Source organism: Marmota flaviventris, chromosome 11 (assembly GCF_047511675.1).
Source record: "Marmota flaviventris isolate mMarFla1 chromosome 11, mMarFla1.hap1, whole genome shotgun sequence".
Classification (NCBI taxonomy): domain Eukaryota; kingdom Metazoa; phylum Chordata; class Mammalia; order Rodentia; family Sciuridae; genus Marmota; species Marmota flaviventris.
This window is the reverse complement of record NC_092508.1, coordinates 68004622-68023818: the sequence shown is the minus strand read 5'-3', so window position 1 is coordinate 68023818 and position 19197 is coordinate 68004622.

The following is a 19197-nucleotide window of genomic DNA, read 5'->3' as shown; positions in this document are numbered from 1 at the left end:
CCTGCAAAATCAGCACCACATGAATGATGTCAAGGCCAGATGCCAGATCAAGCAGTATTTGGGTTCCCCTTGACCATAGCTGCAGTGGCCTCTGAATGCCTCAGTGACTAAACATAGTGAAATATTTATTTTGATGACCCCGTGGGAGCAGGGCACCCTAGTTCTCTATTCTAAAACAAAGTCTTTCAAATGATTTTTAAGTTTTATAACCTTGAACCTACAAGGGTTTTGCTTATTCTTAGGTCTCAGGCAGTGGACAAAAAGTAGACAATTTTTTTTGTATGTGTTGTTTTGCTTTGTTTTGTTTTGCTTGCTGAAATTTAACACAAATGGCCTCTACTGCAGTTCCCAGTAGAGTCCTCATTCCCATCTAAAACATCACGAGCATAGTATTTAATGCTCACATTGCAATCAGCATTCTGGCTTTCCAAGACAACTCCACTTACAACATTCAGTCTTACCTAGATATCTCTAAGCTTTTCCAAACTTCTCTCACAAACCAACTCTATAGGCTTCTGACCCTCCTGCTCAGATATAGTCACAGCAATGACCCTAGTCCTGGTACCAGTTTTTGGGTTAGCTTTTCATGGCTGGGACAAACACCTGAAGAGAACATCTTAGATGAGGAAAGATTTGTTTTGATTCATACATTGAAAGAATTCACTCTGTGGTTGACTGGCTCCATTATTCTATGCCTGAAGTGAGCCAAAACATTGTGAAAGAAAGGCATGGTGCAGAAAGCCTATCAGTTTATGACAGCCAGGAAACATGGAGAAAGGAAGTGGCTGGAAAGAAGACAAACCCTAGGTCACACCCCCAGGGTGTGATTTCCTTTGCCTAGGTCCCACCTCCCAATAGATCATTTAGCTATCCACTAATGTTAGACATAAAAGTGTTCATGATCCAATAATTGCCTAAAAGTTCCACTTCTAACCTTACTGTACCAGGAACCATGCTTTCAACACACAAACTTCTAGGGTGCATCCAGAAACAAGCCATAACAACAGAAATCTGCCTTCCTGGTTTTCCCTTAGAGCTCTAAGAAGGAAATACAAAGAGCCATATTAAATGGCTGTTCTTCCAAGTCAAAATAGTTACATATATCAACTGCATATGATCGACCTAATCAAAACTACTATTCTTTACAAAATTCTTCTTTAGCTTTGCCTCTAACACTAATTTATCTTCTCATTTTCAATATTTTCAAAGCCATTTGTGCCATACTTACTGTTACTTCTAGATATGTTTCCCTTATCTCCAATGCAGTAAGGCTATACATGCACACACAGAAATAAACTTCCTGCCCATTTACTTAGTTGAAAATTATAGCCCATCTAAGAATTCTCTCAAAAACATCTTTTCTGATTTTAACCCCTTTTGTTCTCATTATTGTTACATATTTGTTAAACTATGTACATTGTTTTCACTTTCTCTTATGGTCTTCAGTAATTTTTTATGCTTATTGTCTATATTCCTGATCATACTTTAAAACTTTTTAAAAGCATGAATTCATTTTCTTTCATTTTTTGCCACAATATAATTCTTCTCGCTTCTTATTTCTACCAATGTGCCTTCTCAGGAATGCCATTATTGTATTGTCCAAGGACCAAAAAATTGAGAAGAAATGATGAGTTCAACATTTATAATTTTTCAAATTTATTATTATTTGTACATTTTACTACTGATTAGAAAGGATTGTAAGAAATGTAAAGAGAAGAAACTTAAAATTCTTGTTTTTCTGATCATATGTATGGGAATTTTTTGTAATTTTACAATGACAATGTGATGATATGAAAGGCTAATCACGAAAAACAAATCTACCAATACAGTGATTTGTTATTCGTGATTAGCCTTTCAAATGGAATTTGAAAATCATTAGTGTTTGGTTCTTTGTGAGCTTTCAAAACCTTACCTATTTCAGATGATATTGGATTTTTAAATACAAATAATGATTTACAGCTTAAAAATACAATCAGTCTGTAGTTAAATCATGTCGGCTTGAGAATTTGGGTAGACACTTCTAATATGCCCTCCTTGGGAATTTCCCACTAATATTTTTTTTTTAAACAATGCTTAGCTACTCATACACAGTAATTAGGACTAAAGATTATATTGTAGAATCTTTGAGGATAAGTATTTGGGGTCCATGATCACTTCATTTTGCAGACTAGTACCCAAGGGAAAACACAGAGTTAAGTAAACTACTAGTCTTATGTCAAACATACTTCTCTTTAAATATAAGATCATTACTTCTCAAGAGGAGCTTCTCATTAAATTTTTAGACAAATAATGATGTTATCAACAGAAATGAATTTGAGAGCTCACTACCCATTTGGCAAGAAAAGGCTGTCACATGGAGTTGGCAAGAAAAGCTGTCACATGGAAACAAACCATTGGAAATACAATATTCCTTCAGTTAACAGAACTTCATTTTCCAAAAAGTCTTCAATAAATATTATTTCTTGTTTTATAAAGTCATATTATACATAGTTTTAAAAACAGTGAAGAATCTTATCTGATGGTCATGAGTTGCTGCCTGTAACAATTTGAACAACTGAGCATTGGTTCTGCGATTCTTTGATATTTCGCTCTCCTTTAGAAATCAGCCTATTTTTAACATGCTGACCTTGTTAACCTTGAGTTCAAGAAATATTGAAAATACTGAAGGTATGAAGCCAAAGGATGAGAAAGATTACTGTGTCAATGAAGTGATGAACTATTTCTGTATTGTGGAAGAAGAGACAGAGGGGAAAAGGGGGAGGAAAGAAGGAAACAGATTTTTAGCTGGAGAGTTAAAAGAACTCAAGGAATTTAAGTAATGAATAATAGCCCAGATTACCTATCCAAGCATATTCTCCCTTCACTAGAACATTTCATGAAAACATGGGATGGCTTTCACTCAAGGATGGTATAAATACAGTTTTGCAATGAGAATGGACCCCCAGATGAATCCTGATGTCTTTTCCAATCAAGAATCTAATTTTCTATGAAACACTGGATATACAGCCTCATATTTCTTTCTACAAATATCTCATGACTAGTATAATTTCTTTCCAAATCTTCCCTGTAATCCATAACTTAAGTTCAAATAATTTGCACAGTCATGTTACTCTTTTTCTTATTTGTTTATTTATTTATTAATATTTATTTTTTAGTTCTCAGCGGACACAACATCTTTGTATGTGGTGCTGAGTATTGAACCCGGGCCGCACGCATGCCAGGCGAGCGCACTACCGCTTGAGCTACATCCCCAACCCCCACTCTTTTTCTTTTATAAGAATAAACATCCAAACTACTCAAGTTGTTCAAATTCTTTCTCCATTTGGTTTATTGGTTTTTTTCTATTTCACAGTTACTTCAGAGTTCATTCAATTAAGTTCAACACATTCTATAAACTTCTAAAAAATGAACATTTCGATAAACATTGGGATTATGGCAAAGGAAAACTTATTCAAGGTATAAACTAGGCTCAATTACAACTTATTAGCTAAACTAGCTTTCTTTTGAAGCATCATATCACCTTTCTTATTTTTTTTTTTCTTGCAAGCATCAAGTAGATTCTTCTTGTGGGTGATTTTTGCCTAATTCTCTTTTCAATTCTGCAAGTTCTTTTAAAAAATTTTTTTCAATCTGTGAATCCAGATGCATAACTGGGACATGAAATAAATTCTATAGGTAGCAACTAGAATATTAAACCTTAACTAGAATATTATATAAATGTAAGTAGAAATAAAATAAAATGATCAAGAAAAAAAATTGAATCTAGTACACATATTTGTGAAATTTTGTGTTAATTGTGTGTGTAATAGTCACAATAAAAATGTACTTTTGTGGGTTACAAAAATTCATCACAATGCAAAGTACACTTCTTAGTCTACATTTTTAAAAAAATTACAACATGGGGGGACAGGGTTGTAGCTCAGTGGTAGAGCACTTGGCCTAGCATGTGTGAGACACTAGGTTTGATCCTCAGCACCACATAAAAATAAAAATTTATAAAAAGGTTTTGTGTCTATATACAACTTAAAAAATAAATTTGAAAAAGTCATAACATGAAATATAATTCTTTGGGGATATTGAAAACTTGATATTGTCAATTTCCTGCCACTGTGGAATACACATATCAATACAGCAAAAAACTTCAAACTCCATACTAATAAATGAGATCATGAGAACAGATAAAATATTTTAATGGTTCTTCTTGCTAATTTAAAGGGACATTTTGTATAGTGCCTGGTGCCACATCTTTGATTCTGCTGGGTTGTGGAAAAGAGAGGTAATACCTTCCCGACGCAGAGTTCTCCATGGGGTGACTTGGCTAGGTGGAAAAGTCTGGCTCCCCCTGCATATGTGCGTATAGAAGTTTATTGTACAGCCATAAAGCATGTGCACATTAAGTGGTTTCATATAAGCTTCTCCAGTTGTGAACCTGGTCTTTTTCTTCTTTCATTCTTGCCATGTGGCTTGGCACAGATTCATGCACACAGTAAATGTGCAACCAATACTTTCTGAATATAAAAATCATGGATATTAATAATTTTTATGGTCTCACTAAAAAGGAACTTTGATATGTAAAAGTTTTCTAGCTTATATGAATATGTTTCTATAATCCTCACATTAAAACAAGTAGCAACAAGGTGTCATATTTTTTTAAAGAGAATGATATTCAAAATGTTTTTTACCTCAAAATTATCAGAAGACAAGCAGAGCCAATTAAAGTTATTATTTTAATTTAATACTTGGTTTCCAGGAGAGTCACTAAATTTCATTTTCATAGTATTCCCAAGGAGTCACTGATTTGTGGAGATCCCTTGCCAATACGTGTTCACTAAGGTTTCCTATAACCTGGCACAAGTATTGTGCTGTTTTCTTGGTATGTAGACATTGTTCAACTTCCTACAGTATCTCCATCTAATCTATCCACTTAAAATATCTAGCAAAGTCTAGTTCAACAGACATATTTGTATCAGCCTCAATGTGAACATACCCTTTCTTGTGAAAAATTAATGCAGTTGCTGTATAATATAAGCCTCTTGAAATTAAGAAGTAAATGAAAGTTATTTGACTTTTGAGTCAGAAGGACCAGTTCCTAATCATTGTTCAATTGTGAAGTTAGACCCATCAAGATTTGGTTTCCTTATCTAGGAAGCAGATATAAATGTCTAATAAGATACCCTGAAGGAGATATGTATGTGTGTATATATAATATATGTGTGAATATATATATATATATATATATATATATATATATATATATATATATATACACACTATATATATACATATACATATATATACTATATATACACACTATGATAGACAATAAATATCATAGAAAATTATTAAATGAAGAAACAAAAATATGATGCTTTGAAGATGCAAAGACGAGACTTATTTCAGACTTTTCATGATATGGAGCCTAGGGAAAGTGTCTCCAATTTTCTGTCCTGGTAAAAATTTAGGTCATGTACAACACAAAGATTAGACAGATGATAAAGACACCAAGAAAAATATTAGGGATCATTTCCAATCTGCTAAAGAGCATCTCCACAACCAAAATCTTCATCATACTAATTCAGGCATTAGGCTGGACATCTATGACAGTAAAATTCAACTAATTCATGTTAGTATTCACAGTATATCTATATTATTTTCTTCCCTTAGTTTTATGTTATAGTACCTTTTAATGTTGTCTGTTATTGCCTTTTCTAAACAAATATGAATATTTCTTGCAAGAGAGGAAGTTATTGGAAAAAAATTAAAAAGAAAATTGGTAGATAATTTCTACTTTGACAACAAGTTACTGAAATAATTCTCCCATGTCTGATGGGACCCTCAACAACTATGCATTTATTCTTCAGTTTTAAAACTATTTTTAGAGGTGCTGTAGAGACTTTTTCTAGAAACAATTCACATATTCCTACTATATTTACAATGTATTCCTGTTTTAGAGTCAAGGATAAATTGGTAGCTTGGGCATGTGCAATGTGGACCTTGAGCCCAGCTGAGATTCAGATCTCCCAAGTCTGGTTCCTGCCTCATTTTGGTAGCAGGGAAGATGTTAAGGCCATTGCTAGACACTATGGCTACAAGATAGTGGACCTTTGAGAACCAACTCGAAAATGTTATTTCTTCAAGTAGAGAGAATTTAAGAAAATTTGAGAAGTGTCATCAATCATGTCTGATTCCTTGAAGCAAAAATAATTATTTGCAAGAAAGCAACTGACTATATTTGTAAAATGTATCATGTGTTTTGAGAAAGTTACATTTAATTTAGTCACTTATTATATTGGACTGTAATAAGAAAGAAAAAAAATTAGGATAAAGTTAAAAATGGCAGTTTTTAATGCTTAAAACTTACCATCCTAATAATCTATGCTATGCTATAATTACTTGTTTATCTTCTTTTCTTGCACCATGCCATGAAGCTCTCCAGTGGAGACAAAATATTCCTTGTCTTTGTTCCCTGTTTCTATTCATATATTAGAGATTCATAAGAAGTTTTGAGAATGTACTACTGCAACACAACTAGCAATTAAAAAGAAAATTGGTAGATAGTTTCTACTTTGACATGGCTCCATGAAATATCATAAACAACTTCTAATATTTTGTATATCAATTAATTGTTGTATGTATTCATGTAAATCACATTGTCAGTTTTATACTAATATTTTGGTTTATTAGTATGTATTCTGAATTTAACAAATCACCAGGAAGCCTCCAACTAGAAATAGCTCAAGTGTTGCACAATAAAAATAACATTGGATTTAGAGTCAGGAACCACAGATCTAATCCCAGTTCTGCCACAAACTCCTTAGATAACAATGGAAAATAATGTCTGTCCTCTGATTTCCAATTGCCAAATTGCAAAGCAGAGAAAATTGTATTTTCTTTCTTTATAGCCTATTGTTGCTGTGAGGATCAAATAAGACACAGATGAAAAATCATTTTGTTTGCACCAATCAATCATTATATAGCTCTGCTGTACAGTAGAAATCATGATTTGCAATTAAAATAAGCTATTTCCTTTGAAGTAGCAAGTCATGTTATAGTATTTTTAGGAATGTTAATTCACTTGTCATTTGTATTTGAAAATGGTTGTATTGACAGTATTGACTAATTGAAATAGCAAAAAAGAAAGTATTTAGAAAATATTTTCATATCCCCCAATTTCAGAAAAAAACAGAAGGTTAGAAAACATCATAGTCCTTTAGATGATACTTCCTTAGTCTCCTTGATGAACATATTGCATGATGTCAAATAATGTTTTTTGGTAGAATTTTAGAAAACAAAGTAGACACAATCCCTTATTATACTGTTGGAACTCAGCAATAATCAGAAATAGCTATGAAAAGCTGATTGGGAACTTGTGGAATTGATAGAGTAGACTGATAATATCTAAATCCAGAAAAATCCTAATGATCACAAAAAGAGGAATAACAGATAATTTATGCCCCCTAGTGAATTGCAGTATAAAATATAACAAATTACTTTTATTGCATCTTCACAAAAATTCAAACTACAACCTAATCAAATTGAAATAAAGGATTATGTTAATCAATACTGGAGATATGAAATAAGAAAATCCAGATAGAGAAAATTCTCATTTTCTCTTCCATAAGTAAATTATAATTAAAAAAGAACAGGAAACTATTTGTTAGAAGTGCCTTCAGAAACATATGAGTAAAATGCAATATTTGAAGTTTGTGTGAATTCAGATTTAAATAAACCAACTGATAAACTACATGTATGAAACAAAGGAAATTTGTTTACTAACCAGAAATTATTGCTACAAATTATTTTAAATCGTTTATATGTGTTAGTGCAGTTATATTGCAAAAGAGCCTTACATGTTAAGTATACAGACTAAAGTACTGATGGATGGAATGACACAATGTTAGGCATTTGTTTGAAAATAATAAATGATGATGGCAGAATCGTGAGTATTGAAAGAAGATTGGCCATATGTTGATAGTGGTTATATCTGGTTGATGTATACATACAGGTTTATTATATATTTCATTTTACTTTGTATATGCCTACACATAAATAATTTTTCACAATTCAAGTTTATGAAAAAAAAATCAGCACAAATTTAAGAAGAATCACAACCATAAAAAATCAGAACTAAAATTATTTAAGGGCTGCACAGACAAAACTACACATTTTATGTACTTTCTTTCACACAGTGAGCTAGAACTATATATGTGGTTGGATTCTCAATGGAATAAGGAAAAATGCTTAAGTATAAAGTAACTGCAGACACTAGAAACCTATTAGAAGGACAGTGAGTAATAATTCATTATCTACTTCAATAAGGAACAGAACAACACTATTGTTAAATGATACAATAATAGAAAAGAGCTGATAAATTGAGATAGATAGCATAAAAGGGTTCATCTGTGTGGGCAGGCTGCACTGCAGCAAGCCATTTTCTGCTGACAGAGAACACTCCTCAGGAGGATCTGAGCACCTGTGACTGGCACAGCTCAGGTGTAATGAAATTTTGTGTGTGCACAAGAGATTATTGGTTATTTCATTACTTTTTAATATTTATTTTTTAGTTATAGGTGGACACAATATTTTATTTTTACATGGTGCTGAGGATCCAACCCAGTGCCTCACACATGCTAGAAGAGCGCTCTACCACTGAGCAACACCCGCAGCCTTACTTTGTTAATTTAAAAAATTTCAATCTGAGGAAGATTTTAAAATGTTTCTAAGTGGGCAAAAAACATCAAACGTTGAAAAACAGATGTAATACAGACCAGGAATGTTGACTATGACTGACAGTGAAATATGGTTCCTCTCTTTTGTAGTTAACTACTTCTTAGCATGTGACTCTGAATTCATCATTATTGCTGCTAGAGTTTTGAAGATATTAAAATGGTTGTTCTTTAAGAGGTTAAGGTAGAAACTTTCCATTTCATAAGTTGACTCAAGAAACAAAAAAAAAAAGATATGTCCATAAGCCATGTGTTTCTCATGTTGACTAAGAAATCTTTAAAAGTTGGTAACTAACAATGATGGTGATGAGGGATGTTCTTAAATTTTGTGTGATAAAGCATCCTCTTTCATATTGTGTGAAATAAAGAAAAATAATAACTTTCTTAACTGCCTTTCAATACACACACACACACACACACACACACATACACACACACACACCTGGCTAGTGAATGGCTATGTTAAAATCACAACATAAACACCAAATCCTAAAAATAGTCAATTGCTCAGGTGTAGCTTGCAATCCATCTGCACCATATGTTGGAAGCACACAGTATACATTAAAAGTCTGACTGAAACCTTAGCAAACTATAGTTACTTTTTTCCTAGAACTTTCTAATCATCACAAGATTATAATCCAAGAAAGGGATGTGTCTTCAATAGAACAGGTGTTGACAGTGACCATAAGAAGACATTCTCCAATCTTTGCCCCTGAAAATTTTTGCTTTTTTTTTTGTGTGTGTGTGTGTGTGTGTATACAGAAAGCAGGGTGTTCATCTGGATTCTCACTGCAGCCAGGCTCCAGAGGTTTCAAAGAAATCTGACTTGAATCAGATTTATGTGTATACAGACCATTTAATTCTCTGAAACTTGTCCTAGGTTATCAACTTCTCAATGCTAAATGATGATCGAAATTTATAACACAATCCAAAATGATTCTGTAATTAAATGGTTACTAATTACCCCATTTCTTCCTTCTTGTATCTCTGCAAATATGTCTTCTACTTCTACAAAAACAAAACATTATTCTGAAAATATGGATTCAAAAATCAAATTTAATGGAATTTCTGGAAAAAATAACAGAGAAAACTCAGAAACATTTATGTTCATTATTCCGCAACAAAATTAATTGAATTACATGCTTCTTACAACATGCTTAGCATACAATAAGATCCTAAACCACAATGTAGAGGGAATAAATTCTGAGCGTGATATTGAGAATCTTTATGTTCTCTTTATATAATGATCTAAAATGCTAAATGTAGAACATGAATGCTCAATATATTTTGGTAGTATTCAGTCAGTTACTGAAAATAATGGTCCCCTTCATTAAGGACACATGTCATAGGAATAGAGTAAAGTCAATGCCAGTTTCAAGATAGACAAGCGAGGCCTCCCTTTTATTACAGTATGTGAGTGTAGTCGCAAGCATGACATTCAGAGACTGGGGTAGGCTTCTCTCAGAACACAATATTTAAAAAGGAAGCTTGATCTGAGACAGCTAAGCTGACACATAGCTCACAGATGGTAAACCCTTCAGTTCTTAAATGTTCAGTTATTGCAATGGAAGAAAAGCGTATGCTTCTATGAACTGTAACTGACATTAATTGTATGTGTCTGTATTTCATCTTCACTGGGTTTTCAGGGGGAAAAAACCTGTCAGAATATAAGAATTCATGAAGAGGAAATATTTACTATATTATTTCATGGTAGCCTATTATACTTTCAGAATGTTACAGAGCAGACAAGAACTAGTTCTTGCTCAGAGATTACATGGTAACAAAGGGGAGCAAATTGACCAGGAAACCCTAATATTTTGCAAGTTGTTTTTTATATTTAAATTGAAAGAAGAAAATAAAACTTTAATTTTCTCAAAACTTAGTATCATGTTAAGAAAACTGGGATGGTCTGGGGTGGAACACTTGTTTGTGTAAGAATATGTAAATAAAAATGTCCTACCTCAGAAGCAGAGGAAAATAAATTTGTTTTTCACTTCTTCCCAGAAAACAAGATTAATTTGGGTAACCCCAGGTGCTATGCTTTTTCAGCTATTTTGGATTTATATTCATAAACAAAAAATATCTCTCTTCAAATATGTAGAGAACATTTCCTTTAAAGGAAGTGAGGGTGAACTGCACTTACTAAAACCAGAAACTCATAGGACCACAAGTGACCTTAGAATTTGTCTGGTCCCATCCCCTTCCCCACTCATGCACCCCTTTCATAGCTGAGGAAACACAGACCCACAGTTCCTGTGACTAAACTTGGGTCCCAAAAATAGTGCAAAGGTGGCATTAAAGCTGAACTATACAAATACCTGGGTGCCAAACATACTTGTTTACAAAAGTACAACACAATGTTGCTGATTTCGTAATAATAAAATTTTAAAACATCTCAACCCTAGCTGAAGACAGTGATTTATTTAAAAATGCTGCTTCCCCAAGTTTAGAACAGCACAAGAAACTTTAGATGTTGGAGGACAGAGACACTGCCCAACCTTAGACAACATCAGTAGAGAGCAAAGGAGAATTATTATGAAAGTTATGCTGTTTCTACACATATACACCACGAATATAAGAGTAAACTTATAACAAATAGTTTCCAATCTGAAATTGTTCTCACCAAATAGCTAGAAAAATCAAAATACATTGTCACTGATTTTTTAAATTGTGTGATTTTTCTATTACAGCATATCCACTTTCAATGTTAAGAAGTCATGTTACTTCAATCAGAATTTATAAAAGAAATGTAGAATCCACATCAAAGTAATATGTTTTATCGTCCTGGGTTATATAATACTTACTTTTTCAAAGGGCTGACTTCATTGAATGAAGGGTTAAACCAGACTTTAAGATAAAGTGTATAGGTAAAAATAGTATGGCTGGAGTGTAGCCCAGTGGTAGTGCACTTGTATATCAAGTACAAGACCCTGGGTTTGATCCTCAGTGCAACAAAACAACAGGAGCAACAAATAATAGATACTTGTTCATCTCTTACCTATTCACTTTGGGATATATGGAGAACATGAAGGAAACAGAAAATATATGCAAGAGGACCACAAATGGTGGAGTTATTCAGCCTGAATAAGGGATAAAATAAAGAGTTTCTATGAGCCTCAAAAACTATCTGAAGGACATATTTGTTTATCAAGAAGACAGATCTCTTGGGGCTGCAGATATGGCTCAAGCGGTAGCGCGCTCACCTGGCATGTGCAGAGCACTGGGTTTGATCCTCAGCACCACATACAAATAAAATAAAGATGTTGTGTCCACCGAAAACTGAAAAATAAATTATTAAAAAAATTTTTCTCTCTCTCTCTAAAAAAAAAAAATGACAGATCTCTTCAAAGTTTACCCAACCCAAATACAAGCGATTAGATTTGTGAATAGAATGGTTTAATTATACCCAAAGAGACTGTAGAACTCTTACTGTGTCAGTCCAAGTCCTCTAAGAAGCAACTGTTATAACAGAATTAGATGTGTAAGAAATTCATTGAGAAAAACACATTTAAATGATAAAGAGGTATGATTTAAGGTCTTGTATTGTGATGCTTCCTGCTTCACTTTTCCTTGTTGAAGATTGCTTTGGCTATTCTGGGCCTCTTATTTTTCCAAATGAACTTCACGACAACTTTCTCTATTTCTATGAAGAATGTCATTGGAATCTTAATAGGAATTGCATTAAGTCTGTACAGTGATTTTGGTAGTATGGCCATTTTGACAATATTAATTCTGCGTATCCAAGAACATGGGAGTTCTTTAGAACTATAGTAATAAAAACGGCCTGGTATTGGCACCAAAACAGAAATGAAGACCAACAGTACAGAATAGAAGACAAAGAGACAAACCCACATAAATACAGTTTTCTCATACTGGACAATGGCACCATAAACATACATTAGAGAAAAGATGGCCTCTTCAATAAATGTTACTGGGAAAACTGGAAATCCATATGTAACAAAGTGAAATGAGACCACTATCTCTCACCCAGCACAAAACTCAACTTAAAGTGACTCAAGGACCTAGGCATTGACCCCTCGGCCTACTAGAAGAAAAAGAAGGCCCAACTCTCCATCACATCAGCTCAAGAATGGACTTCCTAAATAAGACTCCTAAAGTACAAGAAATAAAATCAAGAATCAATAAATGGGATGATATCAAACTAAAAAGCTTCTTCACAGCAAATAATCAAGAACATGAAGAAAGAGCCTACAAATTGGAAAAAAATATTTGTCACCTGTATCTCAGATAGAGCATTAATCTCAAGGATATACAAAGAACTCAAGAAACTTAACCCCCCCCCCCCCAAAAAAAACCAATCAATAAATGGGCAAGGGAACTGAATAGATACTTCACAGAAGAAGAAATAAAATCAGTCAACAAATACATGAAAAATTGGTCAATATCACTAGCAATTAGAAAAATACAAATTAAAATTACACTGAGAATTCATCAATCAATCAGAATGGCAATTATCAAGAATACAAATAACAATAAATATTGGTAAGGACATGGGGGAAAATGTACATTCACATTCATACATTGCTGGTGGGACTGTGAATTTCCACTATAGAAAGCAGTATAGAGATTCCTCAGAAAACTTGGAATGAAACCCCCTTTTGATTCAGTTATCTTACTTCTTGGCACATACCCAGAGGACTTAAAATCAGCGTACTACAGTGACGCAGCCACATTAATATTTATAGCAGCTCATTTCACAATAGGTAAGCTATGGAACCAACAGATGTCCTTCAACCGATGAATAGATACAGAAAATGTGGTACATATGCGCAATAGAATATTACTTGGCCATAAAGAAGAATGAAATTATGGCATTTGCTAGTAAATGAATGGAATTAGAGACTATTATGTTAAGGGAAATAAACCTACTCCCCAAAGCCAAAGACTGAATGGCCCCAAATTCTCTCTGATATGCAGACGCTAACTAATGGTAGGTTGGGAGAAGGTTCACCAGATTGGACAGGATGGAGTAGGAGGAAGGGAGAGAGGATTGAAATGGGAAGGACAGTAGAATGAATGTGACATAATTTTCCTGTGTTCATATATGAATACACAACCAATGTAACTCTACATCATGTCCAACCATAAAAACGGAAAGTAATAATCCATGTATGTATGATATGTCAAAATATATTCATTATGATAAAATAAATAAATAAATGAGTATAAAAAGGGCTACAGATGTGGCTCAGTGGTTAAAGTGGTTAAGTGTCCCTGGTTTTGGTCCCTGGTACCACTAAATAAATAAATAAGTAAAAAAGAGGAGACAAAGCAGGAGTAAGTACAGAGAGTTTTTGCCTTGGACTGCAGATCTAACAACAATAAGAGAAGAGAGAGAGAAAGAGAGAGAGAGAGAGAGAGAGAGAGAGAGAGAGAGAGAGAAAGGGAATTTGATAGAAGCAGCACAGTTCTGAGAACATTTCACTGAGGCTGAAGAGGAGTCCTAGAGACTAGATTGCCATCCACAGGAGTCTTGCATGGCAGGGATGGCCTGGCTCTAGTGCTCTACCAAGCTCAGTCACTGGCTGGGGGCAGCCCCAGAAAGGTAAGGCATATCTGAAAGGATGGCTGCTAGGGCTCTCTCTGTCAGTAAGGCTCCTAGCAGCAGCTCCTCTTGAAAAAAAACACATGAGCAGAGCAGTTTCATAGCTACAACTCTGACTTTACAGATTCTTTAAGTCACCAGTAAATTTATAGTTGTTTTAGTTTTAAAAGTGCCAGGGATTCAGGAAGTGAAAGCAATAAACTTTGGTGACCCCTCCCATCAACTGGTTTTGAACCTTTATTTGGCAATATGATTAAACAAAAGAGATCCGTTTTTAAGCTGAATTATTCAGTATTCTCGTTTTATTCTTTACAAATTAAAAACATTTTCTTCATTCTGTGTTAAGTAAGCATTTCATGACAGCTAGTGGATTATATTAAAATAAAATTTAATTCTTATTTGAAGACAGATCATAAGCAGAATGCCTTTTATTCTTCTAGATTGATTTAAAGCAAATTGCTCTATGTATTACAGCAAATTTAAATGTATTTAAAGTTTTTTTAAATTTGAGAATTATGTGAAATAGTCTAACAGTTTAAGTTTAAACGAGGCAATTAGCTGGTTACAACTGGAACTACCAGGCCCTATTTAAAATAATGAGGTCTGACAGTTATGGAATCTGAATTATTCATTGATAACTAGCTTTTCCTCATCTGCAAACCATGGCTAGCATTAATAACAGAGGTGTAAGTGTGATAACCAAAGAGTCTGACATTAAGAACACACATGCAAACGTGCTAAATTCTTATTTAATTAAAAAGGATCATGATAGCAATATTTTTCCTGAAAGAAAATCATTAGGTAAAATGTGTTTTCTCATATATTTTATCTTAGCTTTCTCTAAGGTAGATTGTGTAAGGAAACAATTGTTTTTGATTATAGACAACAAAATAATTTCCTAATCATATATTGGGGAAAAACAATATAATGGGAAAAAACCCACAAACATCTTTAAAATGATTGACCCTTTAAAGCAATAATTTTGAGATTCTAGTTCCTTATTTGTAATCCCTTGAAACAAGTAAATTATATACTTCAACTTTTTAATTGAAAGAGAAAAGTAGGCCACAATAAATTAAATGCATAAAAGGAAAATAACTCAATTGATGATCATTTAATAGAAGTGAATACTGTGATTACCAGGATCCAATTTACTTATTGGCAGCACCATTCAAAACTAGAGGAGTAAATCAAGTTATTGCCCCCTCATAATTTTGCAGCAAAGAAAGAAAACTTGCAAGAGGTCATTAGACATAAATCCATGTTGTCCTTTACAGTCAGAAATGCTGGAACTGAAGGAGTGACTGTAGGTACATGCACATGGAGAAAAACAAAAGGAATGATAATAAACTGATCCTTCTACGCTAAGAGCAGGTTCTAAAAGCAAAACAACAACAACAAAACTGTCTCTGGTTTATTACTCTGGTCAGTATATGTTTCTCTTGACATTTGATCCAAATGAGTAATTCAATATCTAATTTCCCTGTACTGATACCTAGATTATCAGCTGCCTACAATAATCAGGCTGATCATATGTCCCGCTGTACCCAGGATAGTCCTGGCTTGTGCTTGTTGTTTCAGTGTAGTTATTTAAACATATACACAGTGAACTGGTTTATTCTCCAACATATCCTAGTTTGGCCTTCATCATCACCATCATCATCACTGTAGCTTCCACATACTGAGGGCTTATGCTAAATGTGGTTCTAGGCTAGATGTAAGTGCCCAGCTTTAGGTCTGTACTGTTATTACTTCCAGTTCATAGTTTGTAAAACTGAACTTCTGAAAAAGTCACGTAACTCACCCAGATTATCACATTAGGCCAAAAGTCAGCATTCACTCCTAAATAAAAACATCCTCGTTCTTAACCGTTAAACTACTTTGGTATAGTCCTGCAACTCATAAGAATCCATGCCACATTAGAGTAAACTGTATACTGACAGTTACATACACCTTGATATCATAAATTTAACAAGTTTTATAAAGCATGAATGGCAAAATAATTTTAAGATGAAAAATTTATACAAATAAAAATATATGCCAAAGTAAAATGAACTAAAAGATCACAGGCAGCAGAAGGAACCCAAAAAGCTCTTGTTGCGAGTTTGCTCCCTAACATTCCTCAGCAGTGTAACCTAGAGAAAAAGCGAGTGGCTCTAGCTAAGTCTGCAGCGTCCCAAGAGTCCAAGTAAAGAATATCCTAAATTGGGCTTTCAGATATGTCTCTGTTCTGGATTTATGGCTCAGTGCCTATGCATCTGTAACACAGTGGTCTCTTTAGAAAGACTTACAAAAGCAGGATTTGAAAGATGACTTTTTTTATTAGTACAGATATATATGCCATAACCTGATTTTTTTTTCAGTACAGATGTCAGTTACAGTATACCTATCATGCTCTGCAGATTGTGTCATTGGTCAAGAATGAGAGAAACCCCAATATAATGATTAATAATCAATATGTCTGGCCTTTAAGTCCACCCAGAGGAGAAATGAAACACTGATATAAAATCTCTCCCTGAAGGAAGAAAAACACTGAGGGTGGAAAAAGAGGGCAGGATGAGCTACCCTTGGAGGAATATAAATAGTGGAGCTGTCTAGTCTTGGGTTCTGCTTGGTTTGGTATAAAATGTGGTAAGTGAATGATACATGAAGTTTATACCATAGTTTCTTTTTGTAACAGAGCCACTAATATAAAATAAAATAAGTAAAATATAGGAATATCATATCAGTGAGATTTTTTTTTCTTTCTGACAGCTGCTCTGCTGCCCCATTTCACTTCCCAACTGAGCAACACAGATTAAAGCAGATGAAGGACGAATTCACTGTTGTATGATTACTAATGGTACCTGGGCAGGGGATTGTTATAGCTTCTTTAGTTCCATGTTACAGTTTAGTTAAACTATCTCTTAAAAAGCTGATCTATAAATTTGTTGCTGACTATCTCCCTAAGCTTTTACTCTTCTTTGCTCTCCATTTCCCTCTTCATTTTTTTTTTTTCCGTTGACTACATTTGTCCTCCAAAAGAAAGTCTGGCAGAGGTATTTGAAACTACACTACCCAATCCTACTGATTATTTTATGCTAATGAATGAACTATCTAGAGATATAATATTTCACTTTTTGTGCCCTCCTGGTGGTAGCATAAGATAAATTCTAGAGTGTCTTTAATTAACTAAAGGAAGCAGAAAGAAATCTCTGTGGATTAATAATATTTATGGCCCTAAAATGAACAAAATAACAGATGAAGGTGGGAGGGGGGCACCTAAATGGTAGACAAATCTTAGAGAGTTAATTAAAACAAAATTCATGCTTATTTTGGCCTTTTCATCTGCATGCAGCATTGATGCCAGGGAACAATGAATGGAAATTTTTTACATGTTCTTGTTCTTCCTCCCAGTCTATGCAGTCTAAATATTCCACCCTTTCCTCATTCCTTCTAATTTCCACTACCAACCCACATATTTCTACATGCTGCCACTCAATCTTAGTCTAACTGCTTCTTATAAAACTCCAGACTTTTTTCAGAGTGATGATAACAAAACACTTCAGGCCAGGGCCCCTGATATTTGTTTGATCTGCAGATTGAAATTAATTCCTTAAAAGAAATGAAGCTGTGTACATACCAACCACCTGAAGTTTTTTGTTTGAGGGAGAGTATCATTGAACATTCTCATGGGAAAACAAATGAAGCAATTCATAGAAAGAATTCAGCTTTAGTTGTTTCCCCTAAAGTAATAAATATCACTTCCATGATCAAACTGGTTATCAGAAACCACTATTAAAAATATTGGTCCTAATGTATGGATAACAAGGATCAAAAAATATGAAGGTAGATACAAGAAGAAATTGGGGAGCTGGTCAAAGACTAACAGACTGGATCAGCCATGCTGTTTAGTCTTAAGCAAACAGATGTCACCCATGTACCTCTCAGTTTTACTAAACGGATTTAGACAATTGTAGACCCAAACCAAGTCAATGTAAGTCTTGGATGAGACTCATACCTTAATGGAAATGTAAATTAATTTGTTTTCTTTTCAGTACTATTATATATTAAAATGGTAATATACTAGATCAATAGATAAGACTATTAAAAAATTCAAGAATTATTCAAGCCTGGAACCTAAAGTAAAACTTGAAGCCCCTTTCTGGGAAAATAAAAGCACAACTTTTTTCCAAAAAACTTTTGCAGTCTTTGCTATTGTTGTTGTGGTCCCTGGAGATAGGCTAAAAATACTGCAATAATTGATATCTGTCTGAGTAATAATACCTAGATCCTTTTTGGGCTTTTTATTAGAGAGGAGGTCACTGAAACAACACCTTTAAGTAGCCATGGTTGTGCCTGGTCCAGAACTCATATTTTCTGCATTAGGCCCAGTTCCTATTCCAGAGTGGATCCTCGAATGACTCCCTAGTCCTGTAAGCTGCTGCTAGAACTTCTGCTCCTAGGATGCCCCCAAGGGGAAAATTGATCCTTAAATAAAAATGGCCCTCTATTCTATGTTAGACATACTGTTCTTCCCTTTTTTGGAGGGTAGGGGGTACCAGGGATTGAATTCGGGGGCACTCAACCACTGAGCCATATCCTCAGTTGTTTTTTGTATTTTACTGAGAGACAGGGTCTCACTGAATTGCTTAGTGCCTCAATGTTGCTGAGACTAGCTTTGAACTCCTGATCCTCCTGCCTCAGCCTCCTGAGCTGCTGGGATTATATTTTTGTGCCACCGCACCACTGTGCTCAGCTCTTCTACCCATTTCTATGGCCTGATGCCCTCATGCTATCCATTGTTTCTCAAGAAAAATTAGAGCTTTCAAAGTAAGATTGTGCAGTTTGTGTAAAAACGTACTCAACCAAGGGGAATATTTGGGGCTGAATTCCAACTCATGCTCCCCTCACCAACTCTCCTGC